The 27,353-nt window shown below is 27.5% G+C and overlaps 1 protein-coding gene across 2 annotated transcripts in view; it reads left to right on the plus strand.

The window, feature by feature from the left end:
* The first annotated feature begins 5,161 nt into the window (after positions 1–5,161).
* The window catches only part of LOC136978733 (thrombospondin type-1 domain-containing protein 7A-like), a 127,167-nt gene continuing 104,975 nt past the window's right edge, over positions 5,162–27,353 (plus strand). The window contains exons 1-2 of one of the 2 annotated variants that reach the window (XM_067274529.1): positions 5,162–5,341; positions 24,762–24,825. The gene's annotated coding sequence lies outside the window, so the exon portion shown is untranslated. The remainder of the gene's footprint in view (positions 5,342–24,761; positions 24,826–27,353) is intronic. The other variant, XM_067274528.1, reaches the window with a different exon arrangement.

Consider the following 27,353-nt stretch of genomic DNA (forward strand, 5'->3'; position numbering starts at 1 on the left):
AGAAAAAAAAGTGAATGATATCGCCATCTCGTGTTTGATTGAGGAATTATTTCTTTTCTGATTTAAATCTTTTAATTAACGTGTAAAAGTTTTATAACTGTTAAAAATGCCTTAAGAACTTCCATACTGTCGCTCGAATATTTAAATATAACTTACTATTTACATATTACGCTCAGTAAAATGTATATTAAGTATCTCTGAAAATATGTTTTGAAAGCGAACGTTTTATTGTGTTATAAATATATTTTATTCAAATAAAACATCGTGTAAAATAATAATTACTAATTGTTTTTGATTTTCAGATCACTAATTCATCGAAATCAAAGAAAAGGTATGTCTGGGATGTGTTTATTTTAAAATCTCTATTATTATTCAATTGCTATAATCGATAATCACATAAAAAATCACTTTTGAAAAATTTCACATTAATAAAAAAATTTTTGTTTTTATCGATAAAATTCCTTTTCTATTTAGAAGGTCAAAATATAATTTATTAATAAAATGTTTCGGTTTATCTTCCAGCCACATAATTTCATTAAAATATGCAGTATTTAGATCTGGTATACAGGATATTACAAAGCGAACAATTCACATAATTATTTTCAATTAGGAACGACGAATAAATTTATTTTTTAAATAATTGCTTCAATTTTTCAGCTTTAATATTATCATCGGACAATTAAAATATTTTAAAATTGAATTTATTAAAAATCAAATCGTAATACAAAAGTTTGTAATTATACGTAGTGAAAATGCATATTTTAAAGTAATTTTTGCAAGTTTTGTTATAGATTTACGTTTAGAAAAAATAAAGAATTAAACTTGTTCTTAATGTAGTATTAATTTAATTACAGTTACAAGTAAAAAAGAAGGAAATAAACTTTTTCGCTTTAATTCGATTCGATTCATATTTTTTCTTTTGTTATTTATTGTTGTGCTTTGTAAGGAATTTTTTGCAATTTGTTCGAACAAAGACTTTGACAGCATCGAACATTTCCAATGTGTAAAAACGTTTGCAACAATCAAGAAAGGAAGAATTATGGAGACGAAAAGAAAGCGTTTGAAGCGAAAGGAAGGGGGGAATCCCAAGTCTTTATCCCAGAACAAGACATCGGCGGTGTTTTTTGAACGATTCGGTCTGACAAAATTGCAATTTTCGAATATAGTTACCGTTCGTTTCTATCGAAGAAAAATTTCTAGTAAATCTTTTTAGATATTTTTATAAGAGAAATATTCCACGTTTTTATCTCTTAAACTTTATTCCCTTTTTGCTATTTAACCGTGCATATCTTATTCCTTATTTAAATACTTAACACAAGATATCCAACGCCAAAGAAATTTTTATATCTATACGAAATTTAATAATCAAATTTCGGCAATATAAATTTTATTCTATTTGCGTGGCTTATCTATCAATCATTGTTAGGAAAATTTTTTGAAATGGTTTAGCTTTTGGGATAGTCATTGTAAGGCACAATAGATGGTTTCTCGGGAGAGGAAAGCAAACATCTATCTTTATTTCGAGTGCACTGCAATAAGAATTAGAATAGTGAAAGTGTTTTTTTTCTCATTTCTAAAACAATATGGTATCATTTTCATTTTTTTTGAAAAGCAAAGGTGATATATTTATGAAGAAGTAATTTGCAGTTATATTTTCATATACAGAATACATTTAAAAAATTGATTTATATATTATGGATTTATTCCAGACGTACAACGTAGAAAATATAACATTTGAGGATTGGATTGAGGTCATGTTAAAATATTATACATTAATTTAATGGCTTGATAAACAATTTAGAAAATTGTTATCAGTTTAGAGATTTCACGCTGAATTTTGCTTTTACCCATTTACAGGTACAAATTATTCTAATAGTTTTATTTAAAATAAATAAAAAGACAAGGGTCTTATAACATTTATCGAGCAATTCTGTGATGAAATACTTCGTCTTTGAACAGAGCCACATCTTTACGAGTTAAAATATGAAATAAAGAAGAAACTGTAGCTAAATTATGAAATATATTTATTTCAAATCTGACAAACTATATAACGGTATGAGTTATACAAATATATAACAGTAAATAGACCAAAGAAAATATACTGTATTTTTAAACACTATACGCAACTAATATTTCTTAAAATAAAGTATCCGAACAACTTTCTTATTCGAATTTTTACGATATTTATAATAAATGGTGAATTATAAACATGTTATCCAATTTAAATAGAAGTTAATGATATAATTCTTAAAGCTTTCTTACTTCTTAGAGTTTGAAGTAATTTTTGTTATAGTTATATATTTATACTGTATCTATAGAATGTTTAATACATTAAGAATATCGTATAATAAATATTCCAAGGAGGTGTGCAATAGAAATCCATAGCAATGATCGATACTCGAAAATACGAGTCTATAATAACATGATTTATTTTAGAATAGGTACAGTATATCGAATATATATATATATATATATATATATATATATATATACTATTTTAAGATGAGTACATTACATAGATTTTAGTATACAGAAAAACATATTTTAAAAAATGTGTGTAACGTTATTAGAATGCTGAACTCTAGATGATTCGGATAATAAAATTACAGTTTTAATTTTAAAAAATCAGGCTATTTGCAAAAAATCATTTCTGTAAAAAATGGATACAGTAAATAAAAATAAAAATTTAGAACAAATTCTTTCGCAGATCACGTAAAGAAATTGCAACATTTTGTTATTGTTGATCCGACATACACTTTGGAATAATTTCAAATTAAATTTTACGAGTTTTATAAATAGCCTCAAGTATAAAATACCATAAATAAAATATTCTATTATATTGAATTTTATTATTTTATTCGATACATTGCTATTATTATGTTTTTTTTTTATATAAAGTAATCACTTTGCCATTTTAAAATATAATGAATGTTTCAAATATTTTAGAAAATACTAAACGCTTTTTTTTTTCTTCTTCTTTTTGTAGTTAAATGCTTTACTATTCTATCCTACATATTAAATATTAAAATAGCAGTAAACTTTAAGGAAACAAAACAGAAAGTCCATGAAAATTTCATTTTAAATCTTGGTTACTTTAACCGAACAACTGGGTATTTCTTATATCTTTGTCTTAACCAGTAGCTGGAAAGAAAAAAAAAGAGAGAAAATTGGAGAAGAGCAAGAGACTAGAAAGTTATAATAAATTTATGACCGAAACAAGCTGGTTTAAGAGATGGTGGGCCATACAATTTTTTAAAGATTAACAATATACATCCAATAGATGGAGCCACTCATTTTCATATCGATAGCTTTCGGACAATAAAAATTTCGTTATTGATAATTAATAAATTTTTCAATTTGATGCTAAAAAAAGGCTCTTTTTTTTCTATTTTAAAACTTTAATTTAAGTATTGTTAAGTAGAAAATTGTGAAAAATTCAAAAGTTGATCCAACAAATTATATCTGTATGGTAATTGAAGAAAGAATATCGATTTATTGAAATTAATCTTATGGGTAATAATGGAGAATCAATTGAATAAGTAATCTTGCAGAAACTCGAAACTTTTGACTTTTTAATTGGCTAATGGATTGTGACATTTATGTTCTCGCCGATAATTATTGCCTTAAAAAAATTCTAAACAAATTACAAATGAAACGGATCCACTCAAAAAAGTTCCATTAAACCAAGAAAGCTAAATTATTCTTTCAATTTACAAAGTACAAAGGAGAATTTATTATTGCTCCCAACTATTTATTTAAAATCATCCAATATAAAAGTCTGCATTTCAAGATAATGGATAAAACATAATATAATAAGATGTATAATGATATTCCACTTTTAAATAATTTAATAAAACAGATTCTTTTTTCATATAAACTTATATGCTCGAATAATGAATTTTAAGAATATTGCTTCTATTTTATTTCTGGTAACAAATGATGCTTAGCAACGATAAGTTTCGTAGTTTATAAATAGTTCATAAGACTAGAAGAAGTCCGAAAGAAAAAATAATAATAATAACTGGCAGATAAACAATTTAATCATGGTGAGATCCATTGAATTCCCCGTTCCTAGCGATCGTCTTAGCAGATTAACTAATGTCTAGGGGGGTCTTTCGTAGTGAATGGGACCACGTGACAAATTATTAGTAGACGTTATCGAGAGATAATGGGAACATCATCTTTTGGCCGAACTTCTCTGAGTAGACACAATGACATTCGCACGTGACTCTCATCACCTTTCTGTTATGAAGTTTCTGTATCTTTCGCTTCGCCATCCAGATCCAGTCATCTTGATGAAATATTATTTGTTAGATGGCACCTGTCCACTATTTCTATTATTTAATGTTGCATTTCTTTCTCTACCGAAAGCTAAATTTTTCATTTATATAATAATATCAACGTAATTCAAAGCTTCTCGAGCAGCTAAAATTCACATTTGACGATGTTTTATATTCTAAAGCAAAATTTAAAATAAAAAATAAATAAAAGCTAAACGCTAGTTAAAGTTCCGCTTTCCGCTTTTTTGTTAAAAAGAAGTTAAGAAAGGTAATTATATTCTTTTCATTCAATTATTGTTTTTTCTTTCAATTGCCTGCAATTATTATAACATCAAGAATATTCATTTCTGGAATATGAAAGGAAAAAATTGTTTTATAGAGGAAAAAAATCAAGTCAAATCAATATGTTTTCGAAACGCAATTGAAAGGTAAAAAGAAGAAAGAGTTGGAAAAAATTCATTAAATACTGAATGGAACTTTTTCTATCATTCAAAAAATAATCGCAACCATTTCTAATTCCATTTTATTCATCCTTTACACTATAAATGGGTCATTAAGTACAGTTTAATGTAAACCCCAGGCTATTTATTTAATATTTATCGACTAGTGGTATTTAAGTGCCCTCTGGTGATTAGTAAGAGAAATACACTTATCCACTTAGCCCGGGGGCAAAAGGAAATTTGTATAACCTGCCCGACTCACCTGTGCGCTGGTTTCTACCCCAGCAAACAATCGACCCATCCTAACTTGTATACAGGCATTCTTGCCTCTAGCTACATTTTAGGTGAATATAATAGAAATAAAAAGTGAGGAGAGCAGTCGAACGAAGTGGTATGTTTTCGGGAAACAGATAATGCTGCAATGTGATTGGTTGATACCTGAGAAGCTGCTGTATGTAGTCTGGTCTACGGTTGACCATATTCGTATACAGAGGGCGCCTGTCTCGCTGACACCTTCTGCCCCTGCAAAGTCCTGGCGGTTCGTTCGATGTTGTTAGCTTGCAAGTCTTTCGTTAACCTGCACTTAACAACTTGAGATGTTCTAAATTTTCGAGTTTTCAGGTAAGTTCTGTCCATCGATCAAACTGTCCCCCCTCTTAAAATCTTTGACAGGTGTTTTCTGGTATATATTCTATATATCGTGCATGCTTTCCAAAATTCTTTTTTTTTTAAATATATATATAATAAAAAAGTTTTACGTTTTTGTTAATCAGTAAAATATTAACTAAGAACGAGACTGTCGTGCAAAGATAAGAGCAAAATACTTATCGTAAATAAGACTTATCTTTTACGACGTGGTGTACTTAGTTGTAAATAACCGCTTCTTAATAAGATGATTGTTAAGTATTAGCATGTATATATCGGAAAATTTCTTAAACATTTTACAAAATGCATCTGTTTTTTTCTCATTAAATATTCGATTTTAATGGATACAAAAAGGTGAGGCGATCATCTACAGGTGTCAAATCAAAATTGAAAAAAGTGGAAAAAGTTGTTTCGTAATTAATTAAAATTATATCAACAACTAAATGTTCTTAAAAACTTTTTGAAACTCTTTCACCATGTTCAATCGTAATTAGAAAAAGTTGATTTTTTTCGCTTGTCATATTTACTAACTTGACAGCTACTCATAAATTGTAGCCACAAATTACATTAGATAGAATTTTCCTCCGATAATCGCGTTTTTCTGATAATTTTACTCATTTTTTTTTCCTTTCGAAATAATTTATTTCTGCTTGCATGAAATCGACGAACGAAAGAAAAGAAAAGAAAAAAATATGCTGATATTTCTCATTGTTTTCAAGTTCCTTATTATATATATATTTTAAAAAATGTATCCAACGGTTCGGAATTGAAAGCTACTAACTTAGAAAATTCCGTTTTACTTTGTATACAATTTGTTTAGCGGTCTAAAATAATTTAGAGCAAAAATAAATGTATAATAGCCTCATTTATCTGAGATACCAAGACCAGTTTACTTCAATAAGGAAATGTACAATGAGTGCGATAGTTTACTGTTATTTATGTACAGTGCTTATTTATTTATTTACTTTTTTTTTATTTCTAAATCTAAACCTTCAACTTCCATTAATTCAGTTTCTAAAGCCAATGTTCGTGCAGCCCATCAAAGAGACTACTCTACTCCAACAGTTAACGTTTGCTATAAGAAATCAATCAATGGTCGAGATGTAATTAAGCTCTAAGCTTAATTCCTAGATAGAAAGGAGAGAAAATTTATACTTGAGAAAATTCGTATTAGGGACTATATTTAACTTTGTTACTTTTGCATTTATTAAGCTGATCAATAAAGTTTGTTAATTTGAAAAGGGTCTTTGTTCTGCTCGGTATCAAATTTGTTGTAGCGTGAGATTTCGCAATTAGTAAGAAATTTAATATATTTTTCTTATCGAAATCTATATCGGCGGTCTTTTCTGTCATTCTTTTACAGGATTTTATCTTTGTGTGGGTGTCTAAATATTTAAAAGAATGTGGGAAGCCGTCGAGACTCTATGGCGCCTTATTATGGAATCAATTAACTTTGAATAAGCTAAGAATTTTATAAACTTTGCATAGGAATCGTGTCGTGAGTGGTTTTCGGTATCCTGCGCTTGATATAAAGAAAACTTTATGTAATTATTGATATTTTAAACAATAGATGTCGCCACGTATAATTTATAGGCCGTTATAATAAATAAATTAAGGGGAAAAAAGTATAAAATTTGGTTGTTAAAAGACGGAAAACTTATTTAAAAGTAAGGAAAGAGTAATTATAATATTTAATTAAGTTCACACCATAGAAACTCATCAAATTATCTATTGTAAAGTGGTCGGTTTCGATCGATGATAACATTTTCAAAGTTGCTTTCCCTCATTATATTGCAGTCTTTAATTAATGAAGTTAGGCTCGAGGCAACTTAGTTATAACAAAATTTGTTATTCAATCATAAGCTCAGATAGACACCTATTAATACTTTGTTTTCATTTCATTACCATCTTGTTACCGAGCGCCTAGGCTATCCCCTCTTTGTCATCTGTTAATATGCAATAGAGGACAAACAGTGTGTTGTCTTATTCGGATTTTAATATAAATTTTTCACATCATCATTTAATGGACCAATTCCGAAATTACGTACCAGAAAGGAATTTAGATCATAATGGCCATAATTAATAATGATCTGTCCGAAACTTCAGACAAGAATTGGATGTTTGTGGTATGCGGCTTTTCCAGTCGATTACTATCTTACATCCTTGATCGAACCGAGTTGTTGCTCAGTATCGGATGCGATATAACTCATTTTGATGATATTTCTTCCCAATTTTCAGGTAAATTCTCAATAAATCATTTTTAATGTTTAATATTTCCTGAATGGATGCATGCGGTGACTGAATTTTTAATTCTTCTTTCTTTCGCACTGTTTTAGCATTAGAAAAATAATATACGAATATGCATTTATATGATGTCATTTCTTTTGATTATTTTTAGTTTATCTTTTTGTCTTAAGGGAGATTATAGCTTTTTAGATTTATACTTTTATAGTAATTTGAATTGAAAAGGCGAATAAAGGGAAAACTGATAACCATGAATCATTAATGACATTTTTCATAATTTTATGATTGATTCGCAGAAGATAAATTTCTAATACAAATGGAAATTACTCGTAAATTTTCCGAGAAATTGGACGTTTATTAAAATAGGAAGAATTATTGCTAAGAGAAAGAATACCAAAGTAAGTTATCAGAAAGAATTTGCAATGGCAGAATGCATTTTCAAGTTTATATTTAAATTTCTTTCTTCGTTCGTTCGTATATTATCCGTGTCTTGCCTTTTTTATAAGACTGATTAAATCTTAATACGACAAGGAAATTAATAATTTTCTTTTCTTTCTTTCTTTATTAATTGTCGGATAAAAATTAATTCGGTTTCTTCTGTATATATAATTCTTCAAAGTTTGCGTATGTTAATTTTTGGTGTATCATGATTAATTACTTGAAACTTAATTAATTTTTTAAAAATTTATTAATTTAGTTGAGTTATTAAAACGTTTAGAAAATTAAAATCCGAACGTTCTTTTATCATTCCGCGTTCATTATATATTTAAGAAATTGTGAGAAAATTAATACATTATAGTAGCGAATTTTTTTCCCTATTAAATATTGAAATTTTTTGTTTACGTAAAGTATTATTGAAAGACTACGAAATATGCTTTCTATTTTCCATATACTGGCTTTTTTATTGAATAACTACGACACTATCCCTCAAAAATTCGTGCAATTTTATACATTTACACTCACAGATACATCCACTCTCGGTTGACAAAGTCGATAATCATAAAAGAAAAAAACAAATCCTTAGTAACTGTAAGAGAAATTTTAAACAATGCTTGCTTAATAAATCAATTTTCGGTGTCGTTAATAGCGTTAGCATTACATTAAAAGAGATTTAATATAATTAACATTTAGGTCGTATTCATTACAGGAAGATTTCTACTAAAATCAACAATTATATCATCGATATCGTGATAAATGGAATGAATTAATGCGAAATAAATGTAAATTTAGCAGGTATCTGTGTTCATCTTTGATATTTTTACTCTGTTTTTCTCGTATCTATTGTTTCTGATAGTAAAAGTAAGATGTAAAATAAATATAATCGATATATACATATAAAATATGCAAAAGGATTATTATAGAAATTTTTCCTTTCCGGAGGATAACAATTGATAACTTCCATGCGGAGTTAAATTTAGCTTGAAAACTATGTAAAAGTATTCATAAAATTTTTTCAGCATAAATTACTTCACAAATCTTACATGTACTGATCTGCATAGATTTACTTTCTAGAAAATTTTCGATATAGGCTACATATAGTTTTTTTTTCTTAAATATTTAAAATAAAATGTAGAAAAATATCAATATTGAGAAAGTTTTTATGTAAAATACAAAATATTTTAAATAAGATTTTAATAATATTTGAATGCCTTAATTGCATTAATGAATTAATGAAGGTAGATGTAAAAAATATAACAATGTTTAATGTACTTAATGTATTCCATAAATAAGTAAAGAATAAAAATTGTTTGAGAAAAACGAATTACTTTTATTGTACGCACGACTTTTAATGTTCGTTTTTAAAGATTAATTTTTAAAAGACGACATTATTAAAGAAATGTTTTAAATATTAAGAATTAAATGAAAAATATTTATCACATTCACGGCATTTACAGATAAGTTAATTATTTAGTTGAATGATTACGAAATTTAATAAACAGTTTATTAGAACAATTTCTCAAGACTTTAAATTCAATGATAAAACAATAAATAAAAACCCTCCGTGGAAAGTTTATCAAATATAATCAGCATCTTTAATTCGTCTTTTTGCAAAAGATGAAAATATTTAAAAAGATTTAAACAATTTAATTAAATTATCTCCTTGTCTTCATTTGGTAAATTATTTTAAAAATTAACATAATTTTATTTAGTTAAGAATAAAATTCATTGTATTTAATTTGTAAAATGAACAATTGTCATTATGTTCTATTGCGATGATCAAATATATAAAATTTTCGAGAAACAGATTTCCTTCTGTCTTTATATAAAACGTGTCAATTTATAGCCTTTATGAAGATTAATAAATTTCTTTTTAAAACTTTTATATATTAAGCTAATTACAAGATATCTTTATTGCTGTTTATAGAAGTATTTGATGATAAACATTAAAATATATTTATTATAGCCACGGCAAGTATTTAAATTAATGACACCTATTATTCGTATTTAAAACTTCACTTTTTAATACATTTTATTAGCGCCATTAACTATATATCTATATACATAAATTTAAAATACTGTTTAACAAAAATGCCCATTAATATAGTTTAATGTACAGTAATTTAGTATTTTCCATCTTATTTTATTATTTAATTTAAATTTAAACTCCAGAGAATATATTTCTGTATTTTTCAATTATGTACACAATATTAAAATAATAAAATATTTTAATTGAAATAATTTTCTATTGAAAAATGTGTGTAAGTAGTATTTTTTTGTATCGATTAATAACCTTTTCATTTCATTTTAAACAATTTTTACGTTATTCAATTTGAAATTTAATTAGTGGAAGTTTTTGCAATGTCTTACATTCAATTAATTTCCGTTTACAAGTTTTTTTTCCTTTCTCCTCCTCTCTCTCGAACATTTTTTCATAATATAAAACGTTATTAATGTAATATTTAAAATTTTAATCTTGATTGCTTTTTAATAATTTAAGAAATTTTTGTCGCTATCGATTTTGGTTTGTAAAACCAGTTTATATCTCAATCGAAGAAGATCGCGATCGCTCGAAGAAAATAATTTCTGAACGCCGCTTTCGTAATAGGTTTATGAAATGCCAAGTGGGATAAGAAAAGAAAAATACGTTATGATAAGAAATAGAAAACGAACTCGAGTTTCCTCTCAACATTCAGCTCTGAAGTGGTTTGTCTTGCACAGATGTCTGTTCTGCCTTCTGTGTGGGTTAGGAGGTTGATGGAGTAACAACACTTGAAAAAGTTCTTTAAACTTTATCTAGTCTTACATTCTCTGATAAAATAAATGTTTTGAAAGTATGTATTATAGATACGTTTTCGTTTACGATATTTAAACTGAAAATACGGCTAGTTTTATTGCTGGAATGCTTTTTCTTTTGATGTTATTGCCTGCCTTATTTTTGAAATGAGAAAGATGTTTGTGATGATTATTATGATAATTTTTTTAGACGAGGCTACTTAAAATTCTCTGGATGGTGAACGAGTGTTGAATATCCTAACTGAATGGAAGATTAATGATTTGATAACAAACCATCGCTTTCATGTTGATTTCGCTGATGTCAAGTTTTGATTTCGCTCATTAATTTATATTGTTTCAAACTGACATGGTGAATGAGCTCGTGTCATTGCATCTGCTTACTTAGATACGCTTTGCTTTAGTTAATTGATTTTATCTTGACTGATTCCGTTAACATCATGGAGCGAAGAAAAAAAGGGGCGGTAAAAACTCTAAGTTGAATAATCCTTCATCTCATCCGAGCACCTGTACCGAAATTCGATCTTAACGTGCTTCAGTTTGTAATCTTGGATTTACCGGATGCAGCCAATCTCTGTTGTCCCAACCAGATCAAGTTGTCGACGAAACCGAGGTTGCTCCGGATATCTGGTCCGTATCGATCCCTTGACTAATTCCCATCTGTGACAGCTAAGTCGCTTTTATGACACCTGCAACATCACATTGGAGGTATTGTTAGTGATCTCTTTGGACAGGTGGCCTCATCTCTCGGGATTTGAATTGTTTGTGGTCCTTAAATTCTATCAACAATAAATAAATCTGTCTGTAATACTAAAAAGTACAAAAAAATTTCGAGACATCGTTAATTTTAAGAGTTTAGTGTTCTGAAAAGATGGAAAGAGATTTATTTCGTTGTCACTAAAATTTAGTCTGTGAAACATTAAAGTTTGAAAAAGGTGTTTTTAGTACTAATCTGAAATTTTTTCGGCATATCACACAGGAAAATGGCCAGAACAGAACAAAAAAAGAGCATTTTATAGAGATAATTACGAGTTGTAACTGCTGTCCACCAACTGTCTATATTTTAACGACAAGGTGTGGAGAATGAAACCCATCCCCACTCCACCACCTGGGAGAGGAATCTCACACCTGGACCCGTCCGTGCAAAAGTGTTGGCGCCGGGATGACATTGAACCGTCAATTTCTGCTGGACCCGTTCTACCGAAAGTCTCTCATTAGTTAGCTCAGACTCGAGTGTAAAGTCACCTTTGACTCTTACCGTTGCCGGCGTAAATTTATTATGAGTGAGGAATGTTTACCTGGGGCTAGTGCGTGCTTAGTTAGTTTCTACCCTGCTTTATGTGTTGGCGGTTTGAGAATACTTCTGCCCGAGGCTTGAAAAGTAAAATAGTGCTGATGTCTTCCTACGAGGAAGTTTTCTAAAAATTGCTCGATATTTTCAACATTTTTTCTCAACAAATTCTAAAGTATTTTTAATAATACAAATAAATTGACAACTTTATTAATAAAATAGCGTGTATCTAGAAATCTTTCTCCTTTTGAAATTTTTATTCATTTATGTTCAACATTTCTAATCTACCAATATCGTATGTTTGGAAATAGCTTTTTGCAGCTTTCTTTTCCATAGATTTCACCACGAAGATACCGAGTGAGATCTGATAAACATTTTCTGATGGGCCTCTACACCTGCAGTGCTGATCTGGACATGCCGCTGGCTTCTAGGGCGTTTGCAGAATGCAGAAACAATTCGACTAATGTGTTATTTCGTTCTTCGCAATATTGTCTAGCTAAAGTTTGTTCTAAATAATATTTTTCCTTTATTCATTGTTGTTTAAACTTGAAGTTAATGTTTGGATTATATCTTACATTTTTAACTAATACAAAAACGAATGAAAACTCTTAAAACAAACACAAAGAACGGCGAAAAGAGGAGTAACGTTGCATTAATCCAATGCAAGTTAAGCAAACTGATGTTTGTTTGTCTTTTGATAAATCTACGATATGCATCCGGCAGGATTTAAGCAAATTTATTATTCTGGTTTTGCGTGACATTTTAGTAATGTGATGCGTTAATGAGGGAAAACTACGTTTGCTATTCGTTTAATATTTTGTGGTCCATTTTATTTCATTTGTATGCAATTATTCGTTTCTATTTAAAAATTTTTCATTTTGTTCGTTTGAGTTTAAAAAGTATAATTTACCTTAGTATAATGTGTAAAAAATGGAAGATTTATGTAAATGGAGGAATTTCCTTCAAACCATTAAGTTTTTAATAAACAAACTGTTATATTATTTAACTAATATCTCTCAAAGTGGAAATTTTGTAATTTTCTATTTACGCTCTATGTATAAGAAATATGTGTCTGACACTATTGCATCATGAATTTCTGGGTGATACATCCAATAAGCATAATGTACGTAAGAAAATACATTTTTATTGCAATCAATGTTAAGTGGAAACCCAAAGTTCTTCCAAGTGACGACAATTAGGATAGCGCAAGAATATAAAGAGGTCATTTTGTACATTTTTAAAAAACTTTTGTAAAATTTATGTTTAAAGTTTCGTAGAAATTCTTTGAATATAAAAGAGTTTTACGGTGAAGTTTTGATAGGAACGCCATTTTACACAATGCGAACTTATGTATGCGAAATGGAGTATATAATGTTTCCCATAAAATAGATCAGTGTATATAAAATAGACATTTTGCCTTGATTTTCTTTAAGAGAATTTGATATAATAAGGCCAGACTTTTTTGAGCAAAGGAATATAATGTATACATACAGATTCTTTATGAAATAACAGACCATTTTTTAGGATATGAAATCCATCTTACTCGTTGTATTACAAAATCAAATTGTTTTTAAGTTCTTTACGGAAAATCTATAGATTTATCAATTAACACAAAAACATAAAAATAATTTTTTTTTTCTTAGCGTTCATTTCTTAATACGGTAGACCTATGTATTTGCATATTGTTGCTTTTAACACGTGGTTCGTGATCTCTTGAATGTCGCTCTATCTGTAGGACGAGAAGGACCATAAATTAGAAGCGATTGAGAAGCATTATCTTGTACGCTTTAATAATCGGCTTTATAATGTTTGTTACATAAATAAATTATAAAATATGGGAAAATCTTAGATTTTCATCCTTTTTCTTTTTCACCCTGTTTATATGTAGGTGTTGGCTACTGCTTTTCCTCCGATACTACAGAGATTATATTTAATCAAAATAAAAATTAACTACTTAGATTATTCGAAATAACTTGACGAAGCAATTTTACAAATAAAATGAATAAATCATCAAATGAATTTCACTAATAAATGTCTAGCACAAATGAAAGTAATTTACTAAAAATTACAATGAATTTTCGTAAATATTTTTGATTCAATTACAACTGAAATCTTCGTTTTGAAATAAATAAAAATATACAAAATTTAGAACGTCTCGTATATATTTTTGCATATCAGATCTAATAATCATACAAACATATAAATCGTATATCTTGATTTATTTAAAACGTTTTCATAAAAATTCCTGAGTACTAGGAGCTATTTCTGTTTGGATCAATCAGAATGTTTCGATTCGTTTCTCTAAAAATCAATTTTAATAAAACAATATCATTCATTAAAATTTTTAATAATACTTAGTTTAATTGGCAATATCGATCTAAGAACTTCTGATATAAGATCCTTATTAAAATTCACCGAATACAAACGTCCACATCAAATAGGAATTTGAGAGGAAATTTGGTTAAATACTCGAAATACTTGATTGGATCCTATAATAAATCATTTATATGTATATTTCAGTGCCAACTGTAGAAAGCAGTATTTTAATACATGTTTCCATGTCTATAGTCTATCCACTTTAGCTATATACTCGTGATTAATCTGTATAATATAGAAATTAACGAATACATTCTGAAAAATTGAGTTGACAGAATATTTAACATTTTAAAATTTTCTTTTACATTGAATTATCAAAAGCCACGAAATTTGAAGTAAGGAAATGCTAAATTTGCATTTTTATATTTCGAATATTTTATATATTTTTAAGTTTGAAAAAATCGATTCTTTATATTAAAGAATATTCTTCTTTATAATAAAAAAATATTAAACAGAATCTTTTTTTAATATTCTTTAATCTGTATAAAAGTGTAAAATTTTTTTCATTAAAAAGTTTATAAGTTCAGTTTTATGAAATAAGTTTTGCAATAGATCATTATTATTCTATTTAAGAAACATTATTTTAGATATTTATTTCTGTTCACAATAACACAATGCAATTATATTTAAAAATATATATATATATTATTTAAAATTGTAATAATTGAAAACTATTTCATTAATATTTACGTATAATTAGTGAGGATAAGATACAATGTTTATATAGTCCATAGTTATACATTAAGAGGAAACTGAAGCCAGTATTAGAGAGTTTTCTTAAATGAAATATTAACATTCTAAAATTTTTTAGAAATTTTTATGAGATGATTACATTTCATGAATTCCTTTGAAATGCATTTGTCATCAACTTGTATGATTTTTATAAAACTCAATACAGCGATTTCTTAGACTAAATGCCCTATATACTAGTATATAGCCTGTTATAATCAACGGAGTTTAGACTACCAAAGTAATTAAATGAGATCATTTTTAGCTGGAATATTTCATAATACCACAAATTATATATATATAATATACCATAGTATAAAATTGTTAAACTTTTGTAGTTATTTACACATTTTTGAAGACAATTTTTTCTTGAGATAGTTATGTATTGTATGTATAATGCTGCCAGTTTAAAATTTTGAATCTTCATTATTAAACATTTATTTATTTAATGATATTTTTAAAATACTTAATTATCCAGCAACTGCCCGCTTCTGTTTGATGAATAACTCGCAAATCGTTTCAGACGAATACTTCGAATTTTCAGGATAATTTTAGGGGCTCAACATTCTTGCACCAAATTTGGTAAGGATTAAATGAAGAGGCCCAGACGTTTTTACAAGAAATTTGAAAAAAATTTAAAATGATTTATTCCGTTTTCAAAATTAATCATCGAGCTTTATATTGGGCAAATAAATTTAAAATAGTTACACTGATTACGAGTAGTTTCATCTACTCGTGACTAATTAATTGCATTTATTGGTAGAATGGTGTAGATCTTCTTTTTATATAGCAGCTATAGTAAAACGGCAGCTCTTATTGTCTGTTACTGTTGTCTGCAATATTTTGTCTTTTCATTTTTCTAATGTTCCAGCGTCTTTCGAAAAGATATGTTTACAACGTATTTTAGATTTATATGTAATTAAAGTTTAAAAAAAAACAGTTAAATTACTAGCAAAATCAAAATTAGATTCTGTAACTGATTACCGAGTTTACATGTAGGAAATTGATAATTTTACAGATTGTATAGTACGTTGTGGTGTGTATTTTTGTGTAATTTCTATAAGAAATCTTAGAAATAAAAGAAAAAAATCTAATTTATCGAGTATTTAATTGAAACATTATTTTTTTAAATGCTATATTAATATAGAGAAATATTATGTTAAATATTATTTAAATATAATAATATAATAATTTAAAAACAGTAATTTGCAAGAAACAAAAATGATTAAACTTCAATTAACATCTAATCATCACGAAAACTGATGATTTGCGCGATGAATTTTGTTGTAAGTTATTGGGCTGCAATTTGAAAAAATTGTAGATCTATAATTTCCTACTGTGGTTAGTCCGTTCGTCCGCCCGTCTGTCTATCGTTCCTTAATCTCGAGAAGGGAGTTAGATATATGAAATCCGAGCGGAAATGTGGAAAGACTAGGGGTAGAAGGCCCCGATTAACTATATAAGTCATGTTATTTTAATTTAAAAATTTTCCCCTGAAAGGAGTTACATAGATGACCTGCACGATTCTATTGCTGACGGAAAAGTATGATGTACAGGGGAAATCCAGTACTAATTTGAGGTGGAGAGCATATATTTTAAATTGAAAAAGTATTAAAAATATGATCAAAAATTGCTGCCTGGCATTGTGACGATGTCACAATGGAGAATTGCTCGTTTAGAAATTAAAGATTATTGAAGTCGGCTGAAATTTTAATGATTTTTTGCTTATATTTAAATGTTTAATGAAAAGTGTATGGTAAGAAGAGAGAACTCAGTATTCAACGTAAACAAAACTAATTTAGTATTTCGAATGGTCCTATATGTATTAAGATTTTTGATTATTTAAAATCATCATTTGTATTAATATTTTGAATATTTTGAAAAAAAATAAATTAATTAATGCATAATTAATATGGTGCATTAATTTATAAATTAAACAGATATATAAAAGATTATTTTAAATTGTAAATTTTCCGTAAATTTTCTATGTAAAACGCTCGAAAAATGTATTACTTTTCTTTCATAAATTGCGATATAATAAATATGTGAATCAAGTAGGAATAAATTTATTTAATTTCGTTGTGGCATTTTGCAAATCGATCTACATAAATGTATTTTGATTTAATATTGATTAGAAAAGGTATCAAGTAAAAGTTGAACATCTAAGTCTTTTGCCGTTCCATTGTAGCGCCGAAATTTGGCCACCCTCCAGCTGGACTGTGCTACATACTGTACAATAAAACAACAAATTATCTACCCCATAACTTGTCAACTAAATGTATTTTGGTTCGCAAATAAAATCAATTTATAAATCGATATTACGACATTTTCGCATTTTGGAATGGTTATCAACAAAGAAATGCGGAAATTTATAATGAATGACAATGTGTGTCGTTTTCTCTGTTTGTAAATTAAAAAGTTCGCTGATTTATTATTTTATCTGCTATTTTAATTCTGTATAGCCTAATCAAATTAAGCTTAAAATATTGTAAAATATTTTAAAACTGTTATAACATTGAATGAAATATTTATTCCTGTATACGTTTATTTGTTGTAATGTATGGATAAAAAGAAATAAGCATTAAAAATATTATAGTTTTTCATAGATATAAGTTAATTATCTTTAACAGTCATCGTATAATTTATATATGGCTACAGAATAAATATTACGATAATTATTATAACATATACCGAATTTCCAAGTTTATTGAATTTATAATAACGATCCTACGATATTTGCCATTGGCGAACCTAAAATATATCAATGATAATTATGCTTATAATTAACATTTAGATATAAGCAGCTATTTTAATAATATACAGAGTAGGTATATGATAACTTCAAACTGTTATCTACGTATGAACCGATTGTAATGAAAACTTGAAAATATGGTCTTAGGATACTTTTTGCGATATATATAATAATAAATAATACAGTAATTCGCAAATTCCAATTATTTTTATTTTCTCGACTGTTATACAGAGAGAAAGTATGGCGATCCGACAAATAATGATCCCCCAGATTTTTACATTTTTGGACTTAGGACACCTTGAAACGTCGAGAAATGCAAAAAAATTCAGGGTAATTTTGTATGTATGGATGTAAATGTATGTGGCATCCTGTTTAAAGCTTAATAACTCCTATGCTTTTTGTCGAAAATTTCTGAAATTTTTCAGGAAGGTTTGTTTGTTAGGGGAATTGATGCTATTAAATTTTGGTGGTTAAAGATCGGAGAGTGAGGAGATAATTGGGATCGTGTGTATCTCCAGTAGAGTCGGACTTAATGACGATTTTAATCGTTATTAGCATTTATAATTTTTTGTTTTAATAAAACCCATCCCTATGCTCAAAATCAAGCTTTATAATATATTTTTAACTATTGTAAAATGGCAAAAAAAAATGGCTAAATAAAATATGAAACAAATGGCGCCGCCAAAATTTTAAATGTTGCCGGGAAAGTTGAGCAACTCGGTGCTGGTTTATTTATTTATTTTTAAATCAACAATATGCATTTCTTCTTCTTTTTAATATTTTTAGTCTTTAGATATTTTGAAAATTTTAAGAGATTATGATTTTATAATAATAATAATAAAATAATAATGTTTATATCATATGTTAAATATTTTCAGTTTAAATCCAAAGGCTAGATTATTTCGTTTCAAAAATTGATAATTTTCTTTAATCTTATGAAAGATCTTATCTTATAGATTCGTATCTTTACACAGATACGATTATAAGAATCTCTCAATTTCTCTCTCATATATATTATATATATATGAATGAGTTGCACTGTTTAGAAATTTAATATCAAATATATGATATTCGGTATTATGTTTCTCAATCTTTTTCGTTAACATTCATTGGGAAGGGAAGAAAGAAAGAAATAAAATAAAAAGAACACGGTCGCTTCTTATTTCCGTATTTATTTAATACAAATAAAATCAAATACAATAAATATAGAATATTTCAAACAAATTGGTTCTGCTTTTATCCTTGGTATATTTTAATGATATAATTTTAAAATAAAATTGACTAATGTTTCAATCGAATGAATTTTCATAAAAAAATGAAATAGAAAAGTTATTTTCGGCGCGTTTAGATATTGTTTATTTTATAGACTTGTTTTGATCAAAACTGTTCGTATAGGCAGGCATTTGATATTTAAATGCTTTAATGTGAAGCCAACTTAACGGTGTCACAATGCAGGAGGTCTGTAAAAATACTTGTAAAATCAACATTAAAGCACTTACTTTCGACTATTTCGTTATTGTTTTTACAGTAAACAGTGAGATAAGAAACAATTTTTTATTTATTTAAAAAATGCGGTTTGTTATTAAAACGATATTATTAAATGTTATTTTTAAAACGTTAATAGATTTTAGTTCAAAATTATTTTAATATATAATATCTTCTTTTATATTATTTCTATAATAATATATAATAATCTATATATATATGTTACAATAATTTTGAATTATTGCGTTTATATTGTATAGGCTATATAAAAATTCTTCCTTATGTCTTGTATGTGTAGTGAAAGTGTGTAATATAATGTGCACACACATTATATTACACACATATAAGCCTAAATAATATTAAATATAATAGTATTCTATTACATGACTTTTCGAAATTAGCTTAAATATATATGTCTAAAATAAATATATTAAATAGCAACATGTTAACCTATAATTATTTGCAATTATATTAAAAGTAACGTAAATATGATGATTAACGGAAATTAAATAACATATAGCCTACAGCCTACTTTGTAATTTACTAGCGATCATGTTCTAAATAGAAATTAAATTTCTAATATCTTATTTGTTCGGTAGGAAGAAAATTAGCAAGTTTGTTGATACTACCCAACTAAATAAAAGTATAATGTTTTATTCAGCTTCTTTATAGACTGTGCTATTGTTTCATGTTTTTTTTTCTTCTTCGGTCTTTCAGATTAAATTCAAAGATTCATTGTTTTTTATAAGCCAAAAGAAAATATAATTTATTCTTAAATAATAGAGCTTACTTTGTAGTTTATTACAGTATAATCATAGAAGAAATTGGTTGCGTACAGACCGTCTCTTATTGTCTTTTTTTAAAAGAGGGATCATAAAATAACAGCGAGAAGTTGATAACTTTCAGGACAATGTTAAATTCTTACGAAGGTTAACGTAAATTATTCAAAATGTAACTATTACTAAATTTGAATGCTGATTGCATGATGACGATACATTTAATTTATCGATTATAATTCGACGATAATACAGTAATAATTATTTAATCGCATCTATAAAATACATAATTTTGGTGTTCTGATTCGAAAATGGACTACATCAAGCAATATTTTAGATAAGCAACTTTTTAATATACAAGTATAAGAAAATAAATTTCAATATACTCTATATAAGAAATAATTTTTTTAATATAAGAAAAAATATATATATATTGTTTTCTAGTATTGACGGAAAATACTGTTTTCTACATCACACTATTACATAGGAATGTTCTTTTTTCTATGTAATAGTGTGATGATGGCTTTCAATTACTTTTACATTTTACCAGTCGATATTAGTTTTGTGAACTGCATAACAGAAAACTTTCAACGCACGTTATTAGTATTGAAATATGCTAGTTTAAAAATCAAATAATGTATTTTTTAGTAATGAAAACTAAATTTAATAAATTTTAATTGATATATTTCTAGCGTATATTTACGAACCATACTCGTTAATATCACATTATCGTAATCAACGAATTTATTATATTTTACACATAATTAGTTTATTTTTATAATTTTTTCTACATATTTTCTGTATTCAGTCCTTCATATTTATATAAGCTACGTAATATAATATCAAGTATCGAGCATACGAATTTTAAATAATAAATTTAGCAACGCGTTTAATATGTTATTATATATATTAATGATATTCATGTGGATTCTGATTGAAAATTTTTCATAATATATCATTTTTTTTAATCTTTTATTCAAAATTACTTCATTATAGGAAGCAAAACCGATTTTCTCTTTCCTTCAGTTTCCTTCGAATCAATTTGTTTTTTTCAAAATAAATACACAACACAAAAACTTTGCTCCTTTTTAAACTAAAGAGTTGTAAGTTAAATATTTTAAATTATTTATTTAATAATTTCGTTTTTTTTTTGTAAAACTTTATTTCACTTTTTTGGGGGAAGTGAAGAAAATATATCTAATGAATTCATAAGAAATATTGTATCCAAAAATATCACGGGATTGAATTCAGAATTTCTCTTTAAAAGTAGAAGTTGCTTTTCTTTTTTGGTAAAAGCATCAAGTTTCGGAACTTTTAGATACTTTTTTTCCTCCAAAATTCCATTCCGAAACTTTTCCATTCTGTTTTTATTTATAAATATATATTTTTTAAAAAAATTCAGAATGTTTTAATCGAGTGGTTTCGAGAGACGATTTTTAAAACATAATTTCAAATAAGCAGTTTTAATTTTAAAATGTAAATGTAATTCGATATTTTGCCAGTAGGCACAAGATATTGTAGTAGACTTCTGCTCCCGACCAAATGGAGCTTAAAATTCTTGAGATATTGTTGATCCTACAAAATTCTATTTTTCTATATTGTTTTACAGACAAGTGTAAAGTTTCTTTTAGACTTTTATTGATCGATTTACTTACTAAGTCAGTTTTTGGGTGCATTGTCAGTTAACAACCATCTTTGGACTGGCCTTCGGGGACTGTGCCAACAACTTACTGTTTTTTTTTTCTTATATAGTTTTTTTTTCATTCTTTCCCATTTTCAGTTCTTGACTCGAAACGTGTTTGAAAAGTCAACTTGTTCAATATCGATAATACTTCACCACATAACTTCTAAAGCTACTCAATACGAATTTTTTGCTGCTGTTTTCTTAAAATTTTTCTTTTCCAATATAAATAAATAGCTATTTCAGTAAATTGGATATTTTTGTCATATATATATTACCATTAAAGTTAAACATTTTGAAGGAAGAAACACATATATTTAACGCAATAACTTTTCAAGGATTAATAATTAATGATTTGAAATATTTTCATTTCTGAAATAATTTTTAACTTTTGTATAATTAATTATTCGGGTTAAAAATTTGAAAATAATTAATAAAAAAAAAAAAAAATATCGGGCAGGTTTGAAATAGTTTGAGAATTTTTATTGTTTAAAATTTTAGCAATTCCCTACTGAGAATTCTCTACAGGATGTATGAGAAGCACATTCTCCTCTTCTACTTGGCTGCTATTTATTGTGTTGAATTTGGCCTTTTGCCATCTTCAAACTTAAATATTTGTTATAAATTTTAAGAGAAAATTAATCGAGTCGCAGAAAATAAGAAATGAATTATATGTTTATAACAGAATAGAGACTTGAGTTCTATTCATTCCTGCACGAACAAATTACCGTAATTTTGAGCGGTTCAGAAATCTTGTTATATTTTATATAAAATTGTCGTAGCAGAAAGTTTTTTGATTGGATGCAGTCGAGAGAAGACTATCTCCTACTCCAGTTTTTTTTCCCTGTTTCTATCTTAATCCCTTGGGGTCTTTGTATATCTAGTTCACCGGAGTCACGAAGAACACCGGAAGTTCTTAGAGCACAGCTGGGGGTATGGACAATGGGTATACTTCCCACCTGGAAAGATACGCTGAGTGGGTGAGGACGGGAATACAAAAAAATACCCTTCATTCAATGAGTTATTTCATTCACACGACCTGCTGCGACAACATAAACATGCATTGATTGTGGTTACTACATTATATGTCTATAGTGTAATATTTGGATGATTCAAATGGCGACATTTGATTCCCTTTGTGTTTTGAATGGCAGCATAATTCTTAGCATTTTTAGCTATCTTCCCAGTCTCTTCAAAGTATATAGTTAAGTAAATGATGTCGGTTTATGTCTGAACTTTGTACAGATAACGGTCATCTCCGCACTTTCATTAAATTTAGATAAATTGATTCTTTTAAATTTCCCTTGCGAAACTTTAAACTTGGCTCTTGTCAACATTAATTCTGCGAATAATAGAAAGGAATGAAATTAGAGAAGACGCAATGCTCTTTTATGTCTAGTAGTAACTGAATAATTTAATATTTACTTTGGGCTTTCCAACATACGAAACTACTCAGATTTTTATTAATATATTGTAAAATTCTGAATTCACGAGATTTTTATTTTCAATGAAAGATTACTCTTCTGTAATATTTAAAAATTGCTTCATATAATAGTAATAATTTTTTAACTGAAATTTTTGTAAAGTGGATATCAGAAAATTTGATATTTTTTTAATAATCAAAAACGAATTTAAGATTCTGTAATCGGGGATTTGGAATGATTTATTTCCTTTCTTTTCTTTATTTTTGTGATATAAAACAGTTCCGATTAATAAGATTTTTTTGTGGTCTACTTTTTCTCTTTCGTTAATGATCTAAGTTGACAATCGCATTTATTTATCAGTTGATCCCGGATATTCCATCTTCCGATCAATCACGGTGGGGTTTTTTTGAATAAAAACCTGTTTTCTTCGCAAGATTTCTTCAAATCTCTAGATACCTGAACACTTCTGTTATCTCCAATTGTTAATGGTATTTTAATGGATGACCCGAAGGGATATTTTTTTTTTATTTTACCATCTCTCCCATTATCTGATTAGCGAACTACTAGTAGTACATGGGATGGTGATGTTGCAAGCAATTCTCCTGTGGCCCACCTTCTTAAAAATTGCACTTATAATACAGTGAGTTCTGGATAAATTCTTCAATAATGTATTTTTAAATAGTAATTTCTGAATCATTTTCCAGCAAAATAATGGCCGGAATATATCGTATATTACATTTTTTTTTCCTTTTTAATTTCTGTTAAATTTAGATATAGTTAAAGTAATAAATTATAAAAGCTGTGAAATTTGAAGGATGACGAAAGAAAAAGATAAGAAGTTAATTAATCAAACGGAAATGTATTATAATGTTGAAATTGACGGAAATAGTTCTAACCCAATTGAAAAAATCTGTAGGAATTTCTATTCGACAAAGGTGGAGAAGATAAAACCTCTTCGTTTTCAATTTCCTCCACATTAAATGGATTTTTGTCGGTGTTATTGCCCTTCAGTGTGCGGCCCTCGTTTTTCTCTCTTCAACCGAGCTGTTTGAGAAATAGTTGGATGGCAATTCCTGCCAAAACGGAAATGGTTGATCAATACCAGTTAAATCACAACTCGAACATTTTCACACGACGTAATTTTGCGTTATCGGATTTCGTTCTGGTTACTCTTTGGCGGAAAAAATTTCAAACGAAATAGACTTAGCTTTTTTTTTTTTTGTCTCCTCTCATCATCATCCGACTGCGAGTTTCGACTGGAGTCCACCTGCATACTTCTCACGATTTCTCGATCCTGAAAATGAGAATCAATCAATTTATATGTATATATTTTTGTCTTTTTTAAAATTATTATATTTATAAAAGTGGTTAATCGAATCTGATTATTTTTCTCTTCTTAATTTTTAGGTTCTCTTTCCTTCTAAATGTAACTTTGAAGAGATAAAATTATATACATTTTGAAAACGAATTCGTACGTATTCTCAGGATTTAATTTCTGTTTACTCTAAATAAAATTGTTTTTCTCTTTCTTTCTCTTCATGTAGATTAGATATAGGTCTTTTTCGATTGTAATACGCTCTTTTAAATTAAACGAATGGTATTATTTTTCGTAGAAGTAAAATATTTTAATCTTGTATTATTTTAAATTGGACGTTAAAACAGAAGTCATACTTTGAAAACAATTATAAAACATCTCCAGCTGAAAAAAATATTCTCATTTCAATTCGTCGATAACAAAAATTTATGTAAAATTTTATTTTTTTATAAACTATAAAGATGAATAACCGAAGTAAAATTGAGAAGAAATATAATTAAATTTTCATTTCGGAAACTTTCTTGGAATTTAAAAACAAGAAAAAAGGAGAAAACTAAAAATAAAAACTCGAAACGAACAGTTTTTAGATTTTTTTCCTGTCCTTTCATTTTTTCCCTAAATTCCATGTGTCACAGAATTATTACGTCCCATCGATTTTTCCTCTCGTAAAATGCGTGTTTCTAACGAAGCAGATTTAGTGCAGTGTTACAACCATAACTTTCTTTCAGTTAGTCGAACTTCTCGACTTATCCAAATTGCGGTTAGTCGAAGAGAAGTAAATCCCGTATTTGATCGAAACGACGGCAGTCAATCTAACAGAAACTCAATTGATAACTGTGATTGCTTGGAGATTAGAAACTGGCCGAGTTAATCAGACCGTCTCGAAAACGCCGACAACACAGAACTTTGCAAAAAAAAAAAAAAAAAATCATTGAAATAAATAGATGATAGAATACGTGTCTAAGTGATATCAGCCGTTTCGACTACAAACATGTCTTTCGACACCTTTAGGCCGCCCTTCTATCTCAGACGAGTGACAGCAGCCTCATAAAGTTGTCCTCATAAATCGCTTCCAAATGTCTCCCTCATTTTTCTTCACTACCGCTCGCTGAGCGTTACAGGAAATGACAACGGATGATGTGGCACCTGCATTTTCGGATGCTGCATAAGCTGTATTTACTCATGCGCACTAACATACTTTCAATTGATTTTTTTTCCCTCCATAAAATCGTTGTTTAGGGGCTGTTATTTTAAATACTTTGTCTTAAACGTGTAATTTCCTTTCCAATCGAGTTTTGACTTCCGGGTGTAAAAATCGTTGGATTTTTCTTAGTTTAAAGTATGATTTTCTTTTCTTTTTTACGGAAAAAACATCTGGTTATCGATCCCCTTCACTTGGACGGCATCAATAATTTTTCTGAATTAATTATTCTATACCAAAACGACAGTTTTTATATATTTCTTCTTGAAAGAAAATTTTCCTTAACAACAAATGTATATACATATGTGTATTTTAAGTTTTTTGATAAATTATAAAACTCGGCGAGAAAAATCAAAATTTTCTTATCATTTATTAAATATTTTAAGGCTGAATATGAAAAAAATATTTTTAATATTAATTTTAAATCTAACAATCAATTTCATTAACAAAACTTACTTCAATTTAACTCTGTATATCGGTAAATTTTGAACAGATTTTATATAAAATCTATACGAAAAATTGATTTTGTATCTCAAAATGTATTTATCAAGCAATTTTATTGAGCAGAAATTTTAGTTTTTCTCGCTTTATTAAAAAAAAAGTATTTTTTATTTTTCTTTTTCTGTATGACAACTGCTTGAATTCTTGTTTTATTTATAACACTTGACGAAAACATAGTTATTAAATTTTCATTAATTATATTTAAGATGTGGAAAAATCTATGCAATTTCGAAAAAAATCGACTAAAATTAGTTTTTTTTAAAATATTGTTTTAGAAAAATTTATAGAAAAAAGAAGGAACTTGGATTATTGAAATCTTTTAACAGAATATAAATAATTAGCACTTGTTTATAGCTTACTTACTTGATATTGTGTGTTCTGAATAAAGAAGTGCCACCATTCGCATGAAATATTCAACAAAATCTCTATAGATTACACGAACATGGAAGATGTGTTTTACCATTAAGCACGATAAATAGTATATTATCTAGAAACAGTGCACTTTTTAAGGAATGAGGTTACATTCTAGGTTGATCTCTCATACATCTCTCTGCATAATGAATAGATGTAAAATGCTACGATGAATGGTGATAAAATTCTAGATGCTAATAAGGTATTGTTTGAGAAATATGCGAGGAATTTCGCGAAAAATCTTTACGTATCTACGTTAGAACACTTTGAATTCTAATTCTGTAAGCATTTTCGCGTTTTTCTGTGATTAATTATAAAAATTAAGATTAATATTTTCATCAACTGACTACTTTACTAACTTCGCTAGCTCAAATATCATTGCACTTTAAAGATTTATTGATTTATCTTATTTTTTTAATCGAATTGATGACGATAAAAATATATCTTTTCTATAATTTCTTACCTTCAAAATTCTATTTACTTAACTAGTAATAGTCTAGTGTAAACGTTTCGCTGTTTTATTTTAAAAGTAGAAATTATTAGAATATTTATAATATGAATATATCAATAT

Source organism: Centruroides vittatus, unplaced genomic scaffold (assembly GCF_030686945.1).
Source record: "Centruroides vittatus isolate TY-2023 unplaced genomic scaffold, ASM3068694v2 contig_549, whole genome shotgun sequence".
NCBI lineage: Eukaryota > Metazoa > Arthropoda > Arachnida > Scorpiones > Buthidae > Centruroides > Centruroides vittatus.